The following is a 23,740-nucleotide window of genomic DNA, read 5'->3' on the forward strand; positions in this document are numbered from 1 at the left end:
GTTATTGCAGTAATTCAGAGTCCAATATGAATCTATACCAATGCCTCCTATCTATAGTTAAACTAGATGGCTCACTGTTTACTTAAACATCAAAAACTAAACTAATTTTCCTATTAGGGTTGATGACATCACTACCATCTCAACCTCCAAGGTGGCTAGTTTTGCTGGGCAACTCTATAAAGACCATGAAATACAGATGATTTGCTGACCAAAGCAAGTTGCCAAACTGGAATTTCCTTACATTGATGAAATCATAGTTCCATACCAAACCCCCCCCAAAAAAAATGTCCAAGGCACTCTACCATTGTGCAATGATAAAAAGAAATATAGTCCCTAATCTCAAGGAATTTATCAAGTATCAGACATTAGAAGTTCCCCCAAACTCCATTCCTATATATCTCTCTTTTTTGCCCTGAACCTCAAAACCTCTTGTTTTGATAATGAATTTCCCTCATTGACTAGACAACTTTAGCTGTCTTTGTTGCAAAGAACTAATCTAGGATTACAAGATTTAGAAATGGAAGACACCTTAAAGATCATCAATTTCAACCTTCCTGTTTTATAAACAAAGAAAGTTTACCTCAAAAAAGTGAAAGAATTGGTTCAAGATAATACAAATGGCAAATGGCAAAACAAGAATTCAAATTCAATTCCTCTGACAAGCCTATTGTTATTTCTACTTCCACACTAGCTCCTTAGCCATAACCTGGCTTCAAATTTATTTTAGTCTCAATGCAAACTTAGGTATCCCATCTATAAACCAACCTCAGTTAGCACTATCACTAACCTGAAACACCTCAAAGTACTAATTCAACAACCCTGAACAATATTTTTCATCCTTTCTCTTCTTCACTCCTTCCTTCTTTTTTTTTTAATCAAAAACACCATAACAAAAAAACTCCACAACTTTCCCTCATCATATACAGATGTATACCCTATCTCCATACAATTAGAATTCTCAAAAACCTATATTTACATTTCCTAGTGTCCACTCAAGCAATTCCAGGATCCCTGATTTTCTCTCAGTTATTGAGGGGAGAGTATGGCTGGGGAAGGAGATATTATTACTATAAACCAGGACATCATAGTCACTGAAGAATTAATAATGATGGAAGAAAGACTTGGTAGTAAAGACAGACTTATGATAATCTGGATATTTCTTTCAGTTTCATGTAGTACTAGTTTGCTTGTGTGAATAGGATCAGACAATTTTGCTCACCTAAAAAAATTGAGATCCATGAGATCACTAGCATTCCATACATTCCTTCCCTGTTTTCTCCTTCCTTTTTTTCCCCTCTTATTATTTCCAGAATGAGTTTATAGTGAGTGGCAACTGGTTTATTTAACAAAGCACTGGCCAAGATGGATGCTAAAATCAATGTCTAGAGATATATTCCTTTTTAAACATATTTTCTTTCCTTTCTTCCTTCCTAAGAAAGACACACTTACAAAATAGGTCTTTCTTCTCTTTGTGTTTCATGGCACACTCAGAATTCAGCTGTGAAATAACAGAGGATTCATGGCCTTGAGTATAATTACACACCAAGAAGAGCTGAGAGGGTCAATTATTCTGGGTATCCTGAGTTTTCATTTTCTCTTTATCTAATCAAATTCAGCAGGAAGCTATACCACTAATCTGACTGGCTCACATCCACTGCCTTGATTACCCACACATCAAAATCAGATTTTTAACAAGTTTCTAGCATATAGTATAATTAAATATTTTGCATTCCTTCAACATGCAGATTAGAGTCATGTAGGAAAGAGAAAATCAAATATTTGGGGAAATAGAAGTACCTTCATGTTTGCTTTTTGACATTTGCAGTATGGAGAAATATAATTGGCTTGAACTGAGGAATCTGAATATATTTGGCAAAGAGTAAAGGGGAATTTGTATAGTGATTGTGGATAGCTTTTAAATAATTACTAGCACTATATGCCTGCCTTCAGAATGTAGCAGGACCTTGTGGAGAGACCACAAAGCTAAAGTCCAATATCCTGGCAATGTCATGTTAGCTGACACTGTAATTCCTCTTAGATCTTGGCTCAGTATTTTGAATTTGGGGGAGTTTTATTCTATCTGTAAGGTTGAATATTCATGTTAATTTCACAGGCGGTATTAAACGGATGGAATAATCAGTGATTGTAGAGTACTTTGAAGATTGAAAGTCCTGGGTAGGTATCAAATAGTTATTGTTTAGAGATGTTAGGCTTGTCTGGCTCAGGCTCATTTGGGGTTTGCCTGTGGATATGAGTTTATTTAAATATTTCAATAACTCAAGACTCCATGCAGAATCCTTACCTACACAATAAATACAAAAGGATACTTCCAGTATTAGATTTCCTCCTTAGGTACTTGAAGCTTCTCCCTTTGGCTCCTTTTAAGGGATAGTGAAGATGTATCACAGGGTGTGTTGTTACAAGGTAACAACATATCTGATGAAAGAACAAAGTATTTATGAAAATAATAAAATTGTGTTTGATCCCTGGAAGACTAAAAGCGTCCTAACTGACACTCAGAGATCTGCTTTGCTGGGCTCTCATATTCCTCTTAGATAAGCATGTTTCCAATTCATAGGAATAAAATCCTGTTCCATTGTGTATAAACAGCAACATAACTCCAGAAACACATATAATACGAATTATTAACTCAATCCTCTTGTGAAAAGCACTCAGACTTTGTACTTAAGATAAAGAATATCATCTGAGACTGTCTATAATATGCCAGGAGTGTGTTTATTTCCTAGAGCATCTTATTGATGGAAGGGTGAATTGATTGGTATACTTTTCAGAATTCTTATTAGAATTCAGAATTAGTATGGACCAAGATGGGGAAATGCTTTGGAACCAAGGCAAAATAATCTCACTGAGTAGCAGCTCAGTGAACTAAATGTGGCCATGTGAGAAATTCTCTCTTGGTTGTGAGCCCTGCTGATAACCTCAGCTTCCCAAGGGATCAGCTCCTTCTCTGAACGGACTGGAAAACTGTGATCTTTATGGCCTACAATTTCCTTCTTATTATAGTCTAAATAAAAATGGTAATCTCTGGCCCCAGAGAATGAGATGACTTTTGCCCTAGTATAACAATGAAAATGAATTTAAAAGTGCAAAAGGTGAAGAAAAAAATTAAGTCCAAACTCAAAACGTGTCGTTAATATAAACTATTCAGAGAGAGACAGAGACAGAAACATGGGCAACCATTGGAACTAATTCCCATGTGTGATGTGCTCACTTACTTTAATCTCCTGAGCATAGATATACAATTGGAAAACAGGATACCCAAAAAATTAATGTGATATCATTTTCCCCAGTTCTTGACTTGAAACCTACTATATAGAAAGTCAGATATTCTCCACATAAATTTTGTCACCTCTTTGAGTATTTTATGACAATGTCACCCATACCTGTTATCAATACGTACATTAAATAAATCATCTTTAACATCATAGCCAACAGGTTTCTAACATTAGCCCTCTCATGTGAGCCACAGCATTAGCTGCTGTTTTAGAAATTAGTATTATATAAACAGCTTCTGCTCTACTTATTAGACTGATCTGTTATAGGTTCCAGATGTATTTTTTGTTTTGTTTAAGTATAATATCATCCTTTCCCAGGAGAAGCAAAGATTCACAAAACACCCCACCAGACTATATTCCCATGTTTAAACTTACTATGGAATTGTCATTTATAAATTAAACTCTTCTTTGTCAGTCATTTTTATAATTTTTCCATATACCATCCTCCTTCCCAATTTACTCTTCCCTTTCAGATTCCTAACTATATAACAGGCATCAAGGAATATCTTCTCTAAATTTTCATTACATTTCTATACACCTGAAATGATGGCTGGATTTCCCCACCCTCATTCCTCTCTCTTATCATACATACATATACATATATAGATATAGATATATATATACATATATATATATAAAGCCTTCTAGTTTTTCCGTGCTTGAATTAGCTTCTTTATTAGATGCTAAGTACCAGAAATGTGCTATTTCTAATTTTTCTTAATAATGAAGCCACAGGATTTGGCTTCTCTTTAAGAAAATTTGTCTGTTTTTTTAAGGATTTAATAAGATACTACTTTTTTAAAAAAAGTTATTTTTTGAGTGTGAGGTGAATAAAAACTTCTATTCAGTAATAGTCTGAATCTACCAAAACAAGTTTTGTTTGATTTCAACCATACTTATGGATTATTTTAACCTTTGTTTTTTTTAGATTTCTCTTTTGAAAAATAAAGACCAATTCCATTCTATTATAGATCATTTTCTTTTTGCAGATCTTCACATAAGCCTTGAAAGTTTTCCCTCCTTAAATCACTCAAGTATTTTAGTTGCATTCTTAACTTGTTAATGATGAATTTATGCCTGCTGATATATTTTCAATGATAGAGTTGTGCAAGAAATAGTAAGCCTTTTCTGTACTTTTTTGCATGTCTTTCTTTTCAATTTGACTTTCTTTTCCTCCTCCCTTGGGACTCCACCCCAATTTTAAGTTATTATCTACTTAATTCCAATGTTTCATCTATTCCTAACTCACTCACACTTATTGTATTATTAATATTGTATTATTGTGTATTGACTGAAGTCACAAGAGTTTGCTGCAACTGCCCTGATGCTGATTCTGGTGCTATTTCTGGCCTGGTCTTCTGCTCCTCAAAGTGTCTTTTCATCCTTCTTCAGCCCTCAACCCAGCCAAGACATAATATTCTGTCAGTTTAGAATGAAACTGGAAAAGACGTAGGAGTTTGGATAAATCTCCAAATTCACCAAACTTTGAAACTAAGCTTAAAAGATACTGGAGTGTAAACCATAATGCCAATATATTAATTTGAAATAGGTGATATGCCTTTCAACAAAATACCCATGATTGCTACCCAAAACAGACCTTTCCTGGTACCTGGGGAAGCAAATTAATCATTCTAAATTTTATTGGTGAGCATGAAAATGGAAATAAAAAATATTTAGCCAAAGGAGTTTAATGGGAAGGGTGATCACTTTTAAGAGAGGACTTGGAAAGTCTCTGAGAGAAGTAATATTTAAGCTGGCCCTTGAAGCATTGATAGGTTGACAGATGTAGAACATTTCAAAAATGGAGAATGAGTGATCAAAGACACTGAGTAAGAAAGTATTATATATAATTGAGGAATGATGAATGCTCTAGTTCAGCAATAGAAGAGCCTATGTAGTAGTGATGGTGTGATTGAAATTATACATATTGGGATTAATGAAAAATTTAATTAGGATAAGGATATAAATGAAAAAGAAAAAGGAGAAGTCAAAAATTATTCCAAGGCGGGAGAATCAAGTGGTGAAATTAATAGAGGTAGAATAGTCAGGTATTAGAGAAGGGCCTGGTCAAGATATTGAAAGATCATTAAGGAAGATGTGGATGGGTTGGAAAGAACTATGAGATCTAAGTGCATCACATGAGAATGATGTGAAGGTTGATAAATTAAGCCAATCAAAATGGAGCAATGACAGAATAAACTGATGGCCTTATGGTATGGGCTAATATACAGAGTTATCCAACTTGCTGTTGAATTAAGGTACTTTACTAGATTAAATCTTAAGGAAATATTTCTTTTTTTTAATTTAACTCCCTCTTTCCCTTGGATTTTCCTAGACAACTCATTTTTTTGTATTTCAGTCTCAGTCCTAGATCTTTTCATCAGTAGTCTTTTTCCTTCCTGCTTATTTTACCTATCCCATAGGAACTGTTATTTCAAGCCTAAAAAAGCAAGTCAACAGGCATTTATTAAGAACTTTGTGCCAGGCACTACTCATACATACTAAAGATGCAAAAAAGGCAGCTGCCCTCAAAATACTTAGATCTAATAATCAACATGCAAACAAATAGGTTGGATAAATCTGAGATAATCTCAAACAGTGTATTGAGAAACCTTTCTAAATTAAAGGATCAGTTACAGATAGAAAAATCCACTCTTCTATAAAAGGAAAACTAATAGGGAATATCAACAGATTTAATTATTTATATCTTAGAACTTTTAGTTAGACAAAATCCCTCAAAGAGCTTTTTTCTCCACACAGATAAAATAGGGATTAATTACATTAGAGCAGATAGCTGATACAATGGATAGATTGTTGACCCTAGAGTTGGGAAGACCTCTGTTTAATGCAGCCTCAGACACTAGTTCATCACTAGTGTGATCCTGGGTAAGCCACTTAACCCTGTTCTTCATCTGTCAAATAAGCTGGAGAAGGAAATGGCAAACCACTGGAGTATATTTGCCAAGAACGATCATGAGGAGTTGAGCAGGACTTAAAACAACTCAACAACAAATTGCATTACCAAATTAAGTATCCAAATTAAGCTCCAAGATAAAATACCCACTGAGTATAAGCACTGTGTAGGGAATTACAAAGGAAGCTTAACACTTGATGTGTCCTTGAAATATTTAGAGGCCCTAACATTACTCCTAGTGGCTGCTCCTTGCCATTAATTTGTTGTTCTCTTTCTAGTTATAGGAACACTGTATGAATCAGTACTTGTGACTATCAACAGCATATTAATACCAAATGGTTCATAACAATGGCTTTGAGACATGGAAAGATCGTGAAGTAGGTACAAAATCATCAAAGTTTAAATCATCTTTAGCACAGTTCTTTTTTTAATATAATTTCATTGGTATAAGAAAGGGATTCTCAATAAGAAAACTCTTTACCAATGTATCTCTGCCATTTATAGTCTCAGAGAATTGCTTGGGGTCCTGAGAGTTGATGTTATTTATCTACAGACTGCATAATCACTATGTATGTATCAGAAAAAGGATTTGAAGCCAGGTCTTTTTGACATTTCCTGACATATCTGACATTCTCTTTGTAGTTCTTAGAGAATTAAAATATATATGAGATACATGGTAACTCTGTGTTAATTGTCATATTGATAGACCCTAACACTCTGTTTCCAAAAGTTTACTGTATAATTGAGTATGAATTGTTTGTTGTTATTTTGAGAGATGTAGGAAGTGATTTTTATTAATTTTATTTTAATAATAATTTAATAATGTTTTTATAATTTTCATTAATAATTTATTGAGTGTTACTATTTTAATTATTAATAATTTAATAAGCTCATGATTTGGAAGATGACCAATTCTTATATTTAAAATCTATTTAGAAGAAAGCATTAGTCATCTAGTATATTTTTTTTAAATCAAATATGTACACAGCTCCTCTTTTAAAGTTATAATTATATTACATTATTATAAGTGATTAAAGGTAAATATGTTCAAAATACACGTCATCTTGGCTAACTCTCTAGTGAGGCATATAATAGAAAGACCCAGAAACCAGAAAGTAGTAGTGCTATTAGTAGCTTTGTGTTTCCTGACAAATTACAATGTAACGCAATGCCAGGATCACCCCTGACAACTTAAATTCACATCCAAGCTCTACTACTTATCAACTGAGAGGCAGCGTGTTGCAGAAGAAAGAATGCTAATGATGGCGAGAGACCTGTATTCAAATCCTGACTACCACTTCTTAAACTTGTGAATCCCTGAACAGATCATTTCTCTAGAACTGAGTTTCCTTGTCTAAATTGCAAAGGTCAAATTAGATGATCTCTGAGGATCAAGGGTATGTTGAGAAATGTTTAACAATGGATTCTCCAAAAAGCAAGACAAACTTCTGACTTTAATCTACAATAGTCATATTTTCTCCATCACTTTCCTAAGTCTAGTCAACAAATTGAGCCCTGTTTTATAGCATTTGACAATTTCCTTACATAAAAAATTTAGCAATCAGGCTTTCTGAGCCTGTTTGAGTTGACTCTGGCACACCCTGTCTGAGGTCCGTCCCAAAAATCTAAGTCACATCACTTCTCTGGTCCTTAGTTTTCTCCTAAGTAAAATAAGAGGATTGACATAGATGATCTCCAGGTATAAACTTTTATTTTCCTATGAGTTTTCTTTTATCATCAATTTTTTTTGTCTTTTTCATATTATTCTTTGCCTTATGTTCTTTACTGTGCCTTTTGACATTTCCTGATAAAATAGTACAATATTTATTCATTCCTTCTATGAATTATAAGATGTACTATAAATATGACATGTTAAGCAATACATGAATGATAAGCAGCAAAATCTGAATACCCTTTAGCTAAAGAAATGGTAGTAACTAAAGTAATAACTGGCACTCATATGTTGCTTTAAGGTTTACAAACTACTTTTTATTTCATTTTATTCTCACAAAAACATTTGAAAGTAGGAACTATTTTTACCCATTTTACAGATGAAAGAACTAAGGCAAAAAGAGAGTAAATAGAGAAGTGATACAGCACTTAGGGTTAGTAGCAGCTATGCTGCCATAACCTTTATTTTCTAATATATTTACTTCACATTATTTTTCATAAAAGTAACAAATTAGGAACTTCAAATAAGCTCTTACTTAATGTTTCTAATTCCCTATATTACCAATATACTTGAAACATAACCTGATATTAATTACTGATATTATATAAAACAAATTATAGCTGAGAGATTGAAGATAATTTGTTAAAATTTGTTTCTTATAGGCAGATATATGCATGCTCACAAAAGGCTGTACCTTTTACTATATGATACTTTTAACACATTAATTTCACATATTATTAATTCAAGGTTGTCTAATCAGACTTTTATTGAATTTTTGAATATTAAAGTAGCAATGACATAAAATTATTCCATATGGACACCAAAATGTTCTGCCTGAGTGCAGTTACTAAAATGTATGTGTGAGGGTTTAGCATTATTCTTAGAGAATGATTATTCTTATTTTGAAGAAATTGTGTAGTAAATGAAAATGAAAACCCTCCTAAGATGATTTCTGCAGAGTGAATATTGCACTCATGCAAAGATGCAGCTGACAAATATGGGGAAAGATTATGGGAGAAACAGCTGTCAAGGAAGTTGTTATCTGCCAGGTTTGCTTGGAATGCCATGGAATTCTCAGGAAACCAGAATATCTCCCTGCCAACACTATTTAGCTCATTGATTACTAGAAGCTTTTGAAATTACATTAAGAGGGTCTAATTTTACAGTTCTAACTCCTCTTGGGGAGGAAAGCTCTCATAGGATATTCATTGTTAGTGGGTTCTTAGCATCATTTATCTCTCCAGTTACCAATTGGTTTCAACTCCTTTGTAAATATGTACGTGTCTAGTATGTTTCAGATCCCCACATTTCCTCATGAGACTTCAAAAATGAGAAATTAGTTGAAATGATCGTAGTTTTGATAGTCTTATTAAAGTAAGAAAGAAAATGCTTTATTCAGTTAGAACTCCAAGAAATCATCTCTGTGCCTTAAGCAAGGATTGAAGACTTACATCCTGGGCATTTGCTTCCATTCAGAATGGCTGTCAGCTTTTACTGTAATACATTTTACTTCAGGTGTCATAAATGACCCACACAGCACGGAGGGTCATATTTTCTGGGCTGCCAAATGTTTGAGTTTATTTTAAAGGGAAGATAATTTCAAACCTCTCTTCATAACTACAAATTTCTCCCTTAAACAAAGTTTCCCTCTTTTTTAATATTACTATCCTACCAGTATTATTGAATAGCTATGAGTCATAGAGCCTTTCTCCAAGGAATTTAAAATAACTCTTACCTAAATTATTACAATAGCTTCCTAACTGGTCTCCCTACCTTCAATTTCTCTTCCTTCCATTCTATCCTTCATTGTTGTTCATTTGTGTCCAACTATTCATGACCCCATGGAATATGCTTTCCATGGGTTTTTCTTGGCAAAGATATTGGACTGGTTTACCATTTCATTCTTCAGTCAATTAAAGTAAACATAGGTTAAGTGACTTGGCTACCATTACAGAGCTGGTAATTTTGGAGGAGTATATTTAAATTAAAGATTTCCTGACTTCAGGCCTGATGTTCTATCTACTGGGCTACCTAGCTACTTCTCTACAGTTGCCCAAATGATGTTGCCAAAGCCCAGATCTGACTAAGTCACTTCTCTGTTCAATAAATTCCAATGGTTCCCTATTATTACCTCTAGGATCAAAAAAAAAAAATTTTATTTGGCATTTAAAGTCTTTTACAACAAAGTTCCAAACCAGCTTTCCCGAGATTAATATGAATTATTTCCCATTTTGGATTGGTGGTCCCTCCAAACTGGCTTTGTTTTTGTTCCTCGTGTATAACATTCCATTCTCCATTTTTATGCTTTTACTCAAGCCATTCTCCATGCCTGAGATATCCTCCTTCCTCAACACAAACCCTTAAAATCCTTTATTTCTTCTAAGTTCAACTCCAAAGAAGCCTTTTTCAGTTCCCTTTCCCAACTTTTCATATCCCCAAATTCTTTGTATTTATCTTGAGCATGATCAAAAAAGAATATGATCTGAGGAGTGAAACAAGGTTGCCCACTATCACCATTATTATTCAATATTGTATTGGAAATGCTAGCCTCGGCAATAAGAGTCAAGAAAGAGATTAAAGGAATAAGAGTAGGTAATGAGGAAATCAAACTGTTACTCTTTGCAGATGATATGATGGTATACTTAGAGAACCCCAGAGATTCTAATAAAAAGTTATTAGAAATAATTCACAACTTTACCAAAGTTGCTGGATACAAAATAAATCCACATAAATCCTCAGAATTTTTATACATCACCAACAAAATGCAACAGCAAGAGATACAAAGAGAAATTCCATTCAATACAACTGTCGAGAGTATAAACTATTTGGGAATCCATCTACCAAAGAAAAGTCAGGAATTATATGAGCAAAATTACAAAACACTTGCCACAAAAATAAAGTCAGATTTAAATAATTGGAAAGACATTCAGTGCTTGTGGATAGGCCAAGCGAATATAATTAAGATGACAATACTCCCCAAACTAATCTATTTAATGCTATATCAATCAGACTCACAAGAAACTATTTTAATGACCTAGAAAAATAACAACAAAATTCATATGGAAGAATAAAAGGTCGAGAATTTCAAGGAAATTAATGAAAAAAAAAGTCAGATGAAGGTGGCCTAGGTGTTCCTGATCTAAAGCTATATTATATAGCAGCAGTCACCAAAACCATTTGGTATTGGCTAAGAAATAGACCAGTGATAGATCAGTGGAACATATTAGGTACAAAGGACAAAAAAAGAGTATAACTATAGCAATCTAGTGTTTGACAAACCCAAAGATACCAACATTTAGGATAAGAATTCATTATTTGAAAAAAACTGTTGGGAAAACTGGAAATTAGTATGGCAGAAATTAGATATGGACCCACACCTAACACCATATACTAAAATAAGATCAAAATGGGTCCATGATTTAGGCATAAAGAATGAGACCATAAATAGATTAGAGGAACAAAGGATAGTCTACCTCTCAGACCGGTGGAGGAGGAAGGAATTTATGACCAGAGGAGAACTAGAGATCATTATTGATCACAAAATATAAGATTTTGATTACATTAAACTAAAAAGTTTCTGTACAAACAAAACTAATGCAAACAAGATTAGAAGGGAAGTAACAAATTGGGAAAATATCTTTACAGTTAAAGGTTCTGATAAAGGCATTTCCAAATTACATAGAGAACTGACCCTAATTTATAAGAAATCAAACTATTCTCCAATTGATAAATGGTCAAAGGATATGAACAGACAATTCTCAGATGATGAAATTGAAACTATATCCACTCATATGAAAGAGTGTTTCAAATCACTACTGATTAGAGAAATGCAAATTAAGACAATTCTGAGATACCACTACACACCTGTCAGATTGGCTAAGATGACAGGAACAAATAATGATGAATGTTGGAGGGGATGTGGTAAAACTGGGACACTGATGCATTGTTGGTGGATTTGTGAAAGAATCCGGCCATTCTGGAGAGCAATTTGGAACTATGCCCAAAAAGTTATCAAACTGTGCATACCCTTTGACCCAGCATTGCTGTTATTGGGCTTATATCCCAAAGAAATACTAAAGAGAGGAAAGAGACCGGTGTATGTGCCAAAATGTTTGTGGCAGCTCTTTTTGTTGTAGCTAGAAACTGGAAAATGAACGGATGTCCATCAATTGGAGAATGATTGGGCAAATTATGGTATATGAAGGTTACGGAATATTATTGCTCTGTAAGACATGACCAGCAGGATGGAATACAGAGAGGTTTGGAGAGACTTACATCAACTGATGCTGAGTGAAATGAGCAGAACCAGAAGATCACTATACACTTCAACAACAATGCTGTATGAAGATATATTCTGGTGGAAGTGGAAATCTTCAACATAAAGAAGATCCAACTCACTTCCAGTTGATCAATGATGGACAGAAACAACTACACCCAGAGAAGGAACACTGGGAATTGAATGTAACCTGTTAGCACTACTGTCTCTCTACCCAGGTTACTTATACCTTCAGAATCTAATTCTTAACGTGCAACAAGAAAATGGGATTTACACACATATATTGTATCTAGGTTATACTGTAACACATGTAAAATGTATGGGATTGCCTGTCATCTAGGGGAAGGAGTAGAGGGAGGGAGGGGAAATTTTGGAAAAATGAATACAAGGGATAATGTTATTTAAAAAATTACTCGTGCATATGTACTGTCAAAAAAATTTTATAATTATAAAAGAAAAAAAAAGAATATAATCTGGTCACATAGCAAGAATAAGGGATAATTGGTGAACAGCTCATGTCTTCTGATGATAACCTGGATGTCTAGAGAAAGCATAGAAGGTCGCAACACATTGAGGAGCCACCTTTTTTTAAGAAGATATAGATGAGAGCCATCCAGAATGTTTGGTATGGATGAAACATGATCTTCACAGAGAGGGAGACACATTAATAAAATCACTAGTCTATTTGAGTATTATTGAAAAGTCATCTCTGGTACCCTTGGTTGTTCATCTAGCCCTGGTCTTGGCTACACCTATAACAAAATTTACAATATTTTAAAACCTAAAGTTATCCTACTCCAGAAGTGTCAGACTCACCCTTAAAACCCCCAAGAGCCTTAGAGCCAGATTAAACTGTAAATGAAAAATGTTTAACAAAATAAAATTTCAATATAACCTAGACAATGTTGAAGTTGTGACTTTCTAGATCAATATGCAGCCAACAAAAATCTGCTTCTATTTGAGTATGACACCACTGGTATCTATCATCCTCTTTCAAACTAATGAGCACACTTTAGTCTATCACCCTCCTTCATTTTGTCACTGAATTATAAGAAGCTGTTCAATCTATAGTCACTGGTGTGAGGTAAAAAGAATTTTTTTTCCTGCAAGACCTAGCATAATACTATCCAAGAAAAAAAGATATAGATATATATAATAGTTGGCACTTCAACCCCTTCCACCCCTCTCAAAGGGACCCTCTCAGAGGAGAGGACCCTCCACTGAGTCCTTTCAGAGACTAATATGATTCTGGTCTATCTCTTCTTGTGTATGACCCAACATGGAATGGGATGTGGATGGATTCCAGCAAACCCAGAAATGTACAACCTGGCTCTGAATCATCCCTATTCTGGGTAGACCCAGAAAAGTTTCATAAGAGTCCAAAATCTCCCTGCAAATTTGATCCCTATTTAGGTTTCACCAGGATCAAATTCAGTATCAGCCCACCTTAAGTGACTTGTTCCTGGAAGAGTCTTTTAGTTGACTAACACTTGTCTTATTGGTACCTCCATCTCCATGAAGAAGCACCTAGAAGAAATGACCTTTCCTTATAAGGTGAGAAGAAGGAAGAGGAGGATTAAAGAAGAAGAAGAGGAAAAGGAGGAGGAAGAGAACAAAAAAGAACAAGAAGAGTCTTTTTTTTCATTACTAAAAAGCTCATCTGATTCACTTTGAAATTCTCTTTTTTACTTAAAAGACATGCATAAAAGAAAACTTCTAGAAGTTTTTATGGTTTGTATCAGTGTGGTACTATTGATGCCTGAATAAAGAAACTTTGTTAATCTCAGCTCTTTGACATCAGTATCTTGCAGGAAATTCTTCTGATTTATCACTGCTCTGCCCTATACTCATATCTTAGACAAAACAGAATAATCGAGTTAGCATTATAGATAGGTAGGTCTGTGAGTGAGTGATAACCTCTTTTCCTTCACATTGTGGCTCTCAATCAACACATCCTATCAAAGGGCCAATTTCTCATTTTTACTATCCTCTCATCATTGGATTCATGGCCTCAATGAATTTTCTACAATATCACCATCAATTAACATCATCTCTCTTCTTGCTCTAACTCTTTGCTTAGATCAATCAATAAAACTATGTGGGTTCTGTCTTAAGTCCACCATCAATTTTCCCAATCAGATCAATGATATTAACAGACAAATTAATTTTGAATTTGTCTCCAGCATCAGTATTCTTTGCAGAAATCTAAAAAAGATACAGGCACCAAAAAAACATTTATGCACACAAAAGGTAGAGAAAGCACTTGACACTGTAATTATAATGATTCCAATATTTGGCTCTGGAGAAGAATAGAGAAAATACAGAGGTAGGGGAATTGATGTGAAATATTTCATATGCTGTCAAGTATTATTGATACATTAGTTTTTCTGAACTTTCTCTTTTATTATTCTCTGTTTAAAAGAATGGCTTACTAGGGAAAAGAAAGGGATGTGGGGAATATATTCAGAAATGAAAATGACATAAAAATAAAAGTTATCTGTATTTTTTAAAGTTTTTAAAAAGGCCATTAGGATATTTATATTTATATAAATATTACATATTTATTATAGTATATATTTATTATATATTGTTATATTATGTATTTATATTAAAAGAATAATGGTCTTTAATAAATAATACATTAGAATAAGAATCCAGACATAGGAAACAAGACTTGAATGGTCATGCAACTCATACATGTTAAAAGTTGATCCAATTCTAGTCATTTCTTGGGTTTATCATGAAGCATAGTCTATCCTAGGGTTCCCCTAGCAGAAAACCCTTCCCAGAAGCAACAACCTCAGAGATTTAAAGCCCTTCACATAACTATAAATATATGAATGAAAATAATAAACATTGGAGATACTAATGCCAAAAGCCAGTTAGACACTGACCTCAAGGAGCCAAAACAGTAATTTGATTATTGTTCCCATAACAAGAAATGAAAAGCTGGAGTCAAGATGGTATCGTGGTAACAGAAGTTTTGTGGGTCTCATTGAGGCTAGAAATAGTAAAGGCTGACCAAACAGAAATCAAGAGTCTTAAAGTAGAAGATAAAATGCTGGATTGAATGGAGACTGAAACCCTTCCATGGAGCATATTCTTACAATCCACCCGGCCATACCAGTATGCCCTTCCATAGCTTACTCTGGCAACAACAATCAAATCAATATTGCCATTCTGGAAATCTCACAGAGATTGAGCTGGCTCTGGGAATTAGGTCACTCTTTGTTCCTGGATGGCTCCGCATTAAACCAACACTCTGGTTCTGCCAAAAATTAAACTTCCTAATCCTCATATGTCATATTCCACAAAAATTCTGTCATGTCCAGAGTTCCAGAGTCATTTGAGAATGGACATGACTTGCCAATAGCAGCAGACTCCTAATATGGTAAAGATATCCTTAGGCTAGACCAACTTCAATTATGAATTGGTTCAGTCAATTGTTTTTCAATCATTCTTAAGCCCCCCCCTTTGAAATTTTCTTAGCAAAGATATTGAAATAGTTTCCTCTTTCCTTTTCCAACTTATTTTACTGAGAATTGAGGTAAATAGGATTAAATGACTTACCCAAGGTTATATAGTTAATAAATATCTGAAATCAGATTTTTATCATAGGAAGATAAATCCTCCTGTTTCTGTACCTACCACTATTCACTGAGAAGAGAAACCATCTTGATAGAAGAGGTTTCATAATGTTCATTTAAAATGTTTGTTTCCTAGAATTGACCTGTAATCTTAAATATAGTTTTTCAGCCATAGTTTCTCCACATATATAAGAAGGTAATAATAGATCCTCATTATATTATACCATTATACCATAAATTCTGATAAAAGTAATTAAAATCCATATAACTTCAATTATATAAGCCAATAAAGAGAAGGCTAATGGAATAATACAATTCAACAGATAAACAGATAATCTGCTGCTATACTAGGATTTGCTAGTGTCCTAGTAGTCACTGAATAACTTCAGGCAAATTAATTTAATTATCTGGCCTGTTTTCTTATCTATAACAGTTAGATATAACAGTTTCTTGGCTTCCTTACATCTCTAGATTTTAAGAGCAGAGACTAGGAAGTTATGGCAGTGATCTAGAAGTATGGGGCTAAGAACCCTGATTAGGGTGGAAACTGAGAATGGAGAAGGAAAAAAGGAAGAGCTATATGAAAAAAATATTTTTTAGGAAGATTCAATAGATAAGTGTTTTAAGGTGATTGATTCAAATGGACATAAAGGTGTGAAACATAAATAGGAAACATTTCAAGGATTTAAGCTAAATAGATTGGGCAACTAAATAGCTAAACTCAGTGAATAGAGCACTGAGTCTGGAATCAGGAAGTATTCATGAGTTCAAATCTGATATCAGATACTTAGTAGTTGAGTGACCCTGGACAAATCACTTACTCCTTTACCTCAATTCCTTATATGTAAAATGAATTAGAGAAAGAAATGGCCAAGAAAATCCCTAAGAGGAGTCACAAAGAATCAAACACAACCGGGAGAATGATTATACTTTAAAAGAATACTCCAAGAATTATTATTTCATCAATGTGGGCATTCATTCCTTTTATGCAGTTCACATCCCACTCTACCTCCAAGACTTGATAGATGATCTTTGAGAATTGCTGTGGCTGGAAAATTCATCACCCTACAGTAAAGACAGTGATGAGTCTCTCCCAATTTAGCCAAGCTAATCCAAATAATAGACATATCCTTCACTGAGTCTGCACTCAAAACATTTCTACTTTGGTAAGACCTGAAAAGCCTTCAAAAATCCAGGGCCATCACTATGCTACGATGAAAAATGGGAGAGTAAGAATAGCAGAGAAATAAGATTTTATTTTTAGAAAACTGTAGCAAACCTTAGTATTTGCTCAACTAAAACTCTAATAAACAGATGCTTCCACAACCTGTGTTACAGCAAAGACAATTGATTTTTGAAATAGAGCAGTCATGTGGAAGGAACCCAGTTCAGTTCAGGGAAGATAATAAATTTGTCTTAGACATGTTGAATTTGAGATGATAGCAGATTATTGAAGTGGAAATTATACCATGACTTCTCAATAAATACTTTATTATAAAACTATAGTATCATAACTTCACATCATAGGATCTAGAGCTGAAACAAACCTTGGAAATCAACCATTCCCGTCCTCTGGACTTCTTGAAGTTATTGGTTTTGGTTTTCTTTCTCTACCTTGATTTAAAAAAAAAAGAAATTTTTAATTAGGACCTAATGTACTTGTCTTTTAATGTCATTTCAAGGGAAGAAATTTAATATAAGTGAAAAAGCTACAATTATAATGTCTTTTCCTGATCTAACCAGGTCAGCATCAGATTGAATTATTCTATTCAATAAAATTAAATGCCTCAGGATAATTCTCTTGTAGAAGAAATGGCCAATGAAGTTCCCAAAACATCACACTAGTGAGGCTGAGCTTATAAACACTGTGTACATTTCATTACCATATTAAATATGATTGACCCATGACTGTCATAAAGAATTGAAAGTTGTTCACCTTCCCTTAAAGCAGTAGTTCTCAAATTTTTGTTCTCAGTTTCTCTATCCTATTAAAAATGGAGGGAGGGAGGGAGGGAGGGAGGGAGGGAGGGAGGGAGGGAGGGAGGAAGGAAGGAAGGAAGGAAGGAAGGAAGGAAGGAAGGAAGGAAGGAAGGAAGGAAGGAAGGAAGGAAGGAAGGAAGGAAGGAAGGAAGGAAGGAAGGAAGGAAGGAAGGAAGGAAGGAAGGAAGGAAGGAAGGAAGGAAGGAAGGAAGGAAGGAAGGAAGGAAGGAAGGGGAGGAAGGAAGGAAGGAAGGAAGGAAGGAAGGAAGGAAGGAAGGAAGGAACTAGTGTCCTGGTCTGATTATCTTGCCAAGGAAACGCATTCCTTCTAACTTCTACCCCATGGTATTGCACTATTCTTTTCTTCTTTTTCAATTTATGCCCATATTTTTTCTTTTTCTCCTGTCCTTCTCCTCTACACACACTGCCATTCTTTTTATTAGTCCCTATTGAAAGAAGAGAGTAAAACAGGAGAGGAATATAGAGAGCCAAAGAGAGAAGTTGGTAGGAGAAAAAATAGAAATGAGATAGATAATGAAAAACTAATCATGAGACCCAGACCTCAGTTCCTTTCAAGTGCCATCTCCTAAAAGAGCCTTTTCTGATTCCACAGCTATTGGCATTCTCTGGTTGAATTCCTGATCAAACTAATGATTTTTTAAAATCCATTGTGTAGGATTTTCATTGCATCTCTCTATGAAGAAGGGCAAACCATTTGACTCACTCATGATTCATTGTTGATCTGATACATAAAAATTTATTCATGTCACTTTAACTCCATGAGACTCAGTTTTTCTCTCTTTAAAATTAGGGTTAATTAAGCTGATCTTAAAGTCAGGTCCACCTGACTTCATATCCCTCTGATACACACTGGCTATGCAATCCTAGGACAGTCACTTAATCTCTCAGTGCCCCCAATAATTCTCTACTCTACAAAGTATGCACCTGTTTGTACTGGTAGAGAGTATTCCTCACCAAGAGCTTTCTAAAATGATGAAATTTTACAGGCCTATTTAATTTTTGTAAGTACTTAACTTGGTTGTTGTGAGAGTAAAATTATATAATCTCTCTAAAGTAGTTAGAAACTTTTCAGCTTCAAGCTATCTTTTTTTTAGACTTTATATTACTCATTAATATAATACTTTCCTTCACACATTCCAGGGTCTTGTCAAACCAGCCTACATACTTTACTTGGCACACTAATCTCAACTACTATCTCCATGTCTTTGAGCAAAGTGCTCTTATACCTGAGATGTATTCTTTGCTCATTTCCTACTCTTAGAAACCCTAGCCTTCTTCAAAACTCAAGCACAAACCCTTAGAGGAAACTTTTTATTATATCCCAACTAATAATATCTAGTCTTTCCTTAATTTGTGTGTATTTTATATTTATGTGCATGTCATTTCTTTCAATAGTATATTAATTCCTTGAAGCCATGGACAATGGGGGTGGGGGGTTGCCTTCAAATACTTGGGATCTTTCAATATACAGGTTACCTAATTAGGGCTTAAATGAATGCTTGTTGAGGGAATGATTGATGGCATTAGTTATTGTTATTATATAACTTCAAGTTTAACTTGAAACATTGAAAAAATATAAACAGTACAAAATATAAACATTGAAACAATCATTTTAAAATGCTTTCTATTCAATTCTTCCAAGGATGTCAATACTCCCCTAGGACCAAATTGTTCTAACAGTGTGGGAATAAAAGAAGATGAAAAGAGAAAATGAGAGGGAAAAATTGTTTTCAGAAGAATAAAAAAGATTTTTTTAAAGGTGAGCCTGGGTGTCAACCCATGTTAAGTGTTTAGAATTGAATTGAACTGAATTAAATCATCAGGCTGGTTTCCTTCCTCCCCTTTTCTTGACCAATGAAGACCTGCTTCATATAGCCTGAAATATCTTTCTAGAAAACACTGGTATACTATACCCCCCCAACACCTAAAACAACAGTGAGAGGAAAAGATAGAAAAGAACCAACTAATCCCCACACCTTCAGGATTTTGTAGAGATTGAAGGGAGTTTATTGGCAGAAAGACATAGGTTCAGTTCCCCATTTCAGACACATATTGTGTCATCCTGGATAAATCTGTCTGGTCAACTCTGTAGAGCTATAAAGTAGAGAGATGATGTTGATGTACATTGGGAAATGAAGTTTCCTTTTCTTGGCGTTCCAAAGGAATCACAGTTCAATTCCCCTATGTTGATCTTTATAGATATATTCCATGGGCTTTCTGGGACATTTTATAGGCTATGGATGCTTAACTTGGGGAGGAGTCCATGTATAGATTTTAAAGGTCCATGAGTTTAGATGGAAAAAGGGGAGAGAATTACATCTTTATTTTTACTAACCTCCAACTGAAACTGAAGATGTTTTACTTTTCTTAAGTCTAGACTGTTATCAAAACAAAACATCAAGCTCTGATTTGTAATTTGCCGATTTCTGAGAAGTAAATGCTCACATAGATCAACATCCTCTTGGATATTTCCTGATCCCAAATCTCTTCCCTTAGGAGACATTCTACTTTTCCTTCTATTTTTGTATTAAACTGCAACTATGTATGGATAGCCACTAAATTAGTTTTTTTTAATTATACTGTTTTAACCTGGGCTCCCCAGACTACAAAAACATCTCCACATGTATAGTAGAACAGAAAAAGAATATTATATTTAAAAAAAAAGAATTTCTACTATATCCAGCTTGCTTTTTAATGTATATAATAAATTCAGCATTTTAGTTTCAAAAGCTGTGCTACTTATCTGTCTTTCCTTCTGAACTTCCTTCTGTTCTCTTCTGTACATTTTTTTTAATGTTTCAGAGTCTTTTCTATCTTTTCATCTTTTTGACCAATAGCATCTCTGGTATCTCTTTGCCAAGTGGGAAAAGTTCCCAATCCTTATAAGAAATAAAAATACTCTAGCAAAGCAATCCATACATTTGCCATGTACAAAAATGTATATCTTATTCTGCATTTCTCTGTCAAGAAGAAGCATTGTGCTTTGTCATTGGTCCTCTGAAAACATGGTTGGTCATTGCAATAATTACAGCCTTTCAAATATGCTTTTCTTTATAATTATGTTGTTGTTACAGTCTAAATCATCTTTCTGTTCTGTATCAATTCATATATATCTTCTTAAATTTCTTTGACAAATTTCTTCATCATTCCTTACAATCTTATTCTTTTAGCCTTATGTCAAAATTTGTTCAGTCATATTTCAATTATTGAGGACTCTCAGTTTCCATTTCTTTGCAAAAACAAAAAAAAAGAGTTGCTATAAATATTTTGTACTCATGTCTTTTTACTCTTTGATTTATTTGTGATTAATAATAATAGTTATTTTAATAACTAGCATTTACAGAGAGCTTATAGTTTACCTTTTACATATATTATCTTATTTGAGTCTCACAACAATTCTTTTAAATAGATGCAATTATCCCCATTTTTAAGATGAAAAAACTGGGTCTAAGAGAAATTAAATGACTCCGGAAATCACAGAACAGGTATCACTGGGTTAAAGGATATGCACAGTTTAGTGACATAGCAGCATAATTTTGATAGGAAAAACTCAATGGTCCTTTTGCTCTGGTCAGACTTCACTTGGAACTCTTTGTTCTATTCAGGGCTCAAATTTTAGGCAAGACCTTGGTGAGACAGAGGGAGAGACAGAGAGACAGAGAGATAGAGAGACAGAGACTAAGACATAGTGAGAGAGAAATAATATTCAGAAGATTATAAATTCAAATTTAAAGCTGAAAGACTGGAAGCCTAAAAGTCTACCCCCTTCTCATCTTACAGATGAGGAAACTGAGACCTAGAGAGCTTAAGTGGTTTGCTTGTGATTACACAGATGGAAAGTGCAAAATTGGAATTTGAATAGAATCTGACTTCAAATCTATCCTTCCTCCAATAAATAAGCTTTCAGCAAGGCTGGGTTGAGAATTCATGTCCTTTGAGGATTATTTGAAGGAAATGGATATATTTAGCCCGTCCAAGAAATTAATTCAGTTCAATTCAATAAACGTTTATTAAGCATCCACTATATGCCAGACTGAATACAGGGTAGTTGTCCTGAAGAGGAGCCTTGTGGATAAAAGAATCATTCTTTCTGATCCCAGAGAGAAGAATAGGAAACAATATTTGCAGGGAGGCCTGCATAGTCTTGAGGTAAGAACTGTCCATAAGCACAATGGACTGTTTACAGAAGTAATGGATTCTCCCTCTCTTAAAGCCTACATGCAAAATCTGGATGACCTCTTGTCAGGAATGTTATAAAGTAAAGAGAATTCCTACTCAGTTCTAGGTCAGACTGGATGACCTTTGAGACCTCCACTAGCTCCAAGATTCCAGGATCCTAAGATTCTGATAAGAGCATTGATTAATGTGACTATCTTATTGTCAAAGTTCTAATCCGTACCTGTTTCTGCTGACACAAAGCTATTCCCTGTAGAATTCAAAAAATTTAAGTGTTTTAAGAGGCTACAGGAATATATACATATATTATGTCTAATTTAACTCTGGCCAATAACATGATGCAGTAACACTAAAAAATAAACACCAGGGGGAGATGCAGCTCTACAAAAGGAACTGTAGAAACCCTGAGGGTCGCATTAGATACACAGCAGGCAGGTTAGTCATCTCTAGTAAAGCAAAAAAAAAAAAAAAACACTAATAAAAAGAGAATTCTGTTAAGGACATAAATTGCAAAAAGCCTTTCATTTATAGTTCTGTGAATTAGCTTGAAAACTGCATTTCTGCATCCATGCCCAGCTGGAGGATTTTGCAATATTTGTTTTAAGTGTAGAAAATACTTCATTTTAGTTTTTGCATGGAGCTACCTACTGTTCATTCTCCTCCACCACCATCTCCACCCCCAGGCATATTTATATATAAATTGTTATTTTAAACAGTGACCAAGCTAGCCAGAGCTTTATTATTTTCTTTCCTCTCAGTCTTTGAGTTCCTTTCCCTTGTGTGGCCACGGAGAGAGAGCATTCAGCTTTCATTACTGATTATACAGCCTTCTTCAAGGGCAAGCCCCATCAGTACCAGGGCTTTGTTATCATTTCTGTTGCCACCAGGTGCTTGCCACCCCATCTCTCAAAAATGAGAGATCAAAGGTATGTTCACATCTGCTGCTCCCTCTCCACTCCCCACTTTTAATCTACTATTTGTTTTCTAAAACAAATAACACCTTTACAACCTAGGCTGTATTATGCTTGTAGGAAGGAAGAACAAATTAATTGCAAACAAAAAAACAACCAGGAACAAAACATATCACTGTGGTAGAAAGTAGGAAGCACTGCAACCTGGGATTATTTTTTTCCTCAAAGAATATAATGCTGGGATGTATAATTAAGATTCTTGCAATGCTGAAATAACCAGAGGAACATGGGGAATAATACATCTTTAACACTTGCATGGGCCTATGGCATCAGTTAGATATTTTCAGGACCAGTATGTATATACAACCAGAGTTTATCTTTTCATCCTATGTCAATTTTTGTCCATGTCTTTCCTTAAGAAGATTTATCCAACATATTGGAGGTTTTCCCAAAAAATTTTAGCAACTCTGTCTATCCATCTCTTCACTCATTCTTACTGCATTATTAACCCACCTTTTCTCTGGTAGATCTCTGTTGGTGTCTTTCATGCTACTTCTTGCATGTAAATCATAATATGATCCATTCTACTACAATTAATCAACTGCTTGAAGACCTCAAATAATAGCTAGCCTAGTAACTTCTGGATCAACTTTTTTTACTTTTGGAAAGTTCTGTTGCTGGAAGTACGTTATCTATTCATAACTTTTAGAGTTCAGCTCTCTTAAGTCAAGTAGAACAAGGCTAATCCAACTTCACTATCATAGTCTTTCATATTCTTGAAAACAATTAGCATTTCCTAAACCTCCCTACAGCCTCTCCAAAATCTTCTCACTTCCAAGCCAATCATTTCAAGTTCCTTTAAAAATCCTCAAATGACTCACATGTCTACTTAGTCTCAAAGTCATAC

At 34.4% G+C, this 23,740-nt stretch overlaps 1 protein-coding gene and 1 long non-coding RNA gene across 20 annotated transcripts in view; one reads left to right on the plus strand and one right to left on the minus strand.

The window, feature by feature from the left end:
- The window catches only part of LOC141547400 (uncharacterized), a 47,700-nt gene extending 30,183 nt beyond the window's left edge, over positions 1 to 17,517 (minus strand). The window contains exon 1 of the long non-coding RNA XR_012483559.1: positions 17,293 to 17,517. This is a non-coding gene — a long non-coding RNA (uncharacterized LOC141547400). The remainder of the gene's footprint in view (positions 1 to 17,292) is intronic.
- DLGAP1 (DLG associated protein 1) overlaps positions 1 to 23,740 on the plus strand; it is a 1,106,389-nt gene that overhangs the window by 900,334 nt on the left and 182,315 nt on the right. The gene's annotated exons all lie outside the window — the stretch shown is intronic.

The sequence above is a fragment of the Sminthopsis crassicaudata genome, chromosome 1, assembly GCF_048593235.1.
Source record: "Sminthopsis crassicaudata isolate SCR6 chromosome 1, ASM4859323v1, whole genome shotgun sequence".
In the NCBI taxonomy this organism is placed as follows: Eukaryota; Metazoa; Chordata; class Mammalia; order Dasyuromorphia; family Dasyuridae; genus Sminthopsis; species Sminthopsis crassicaudata.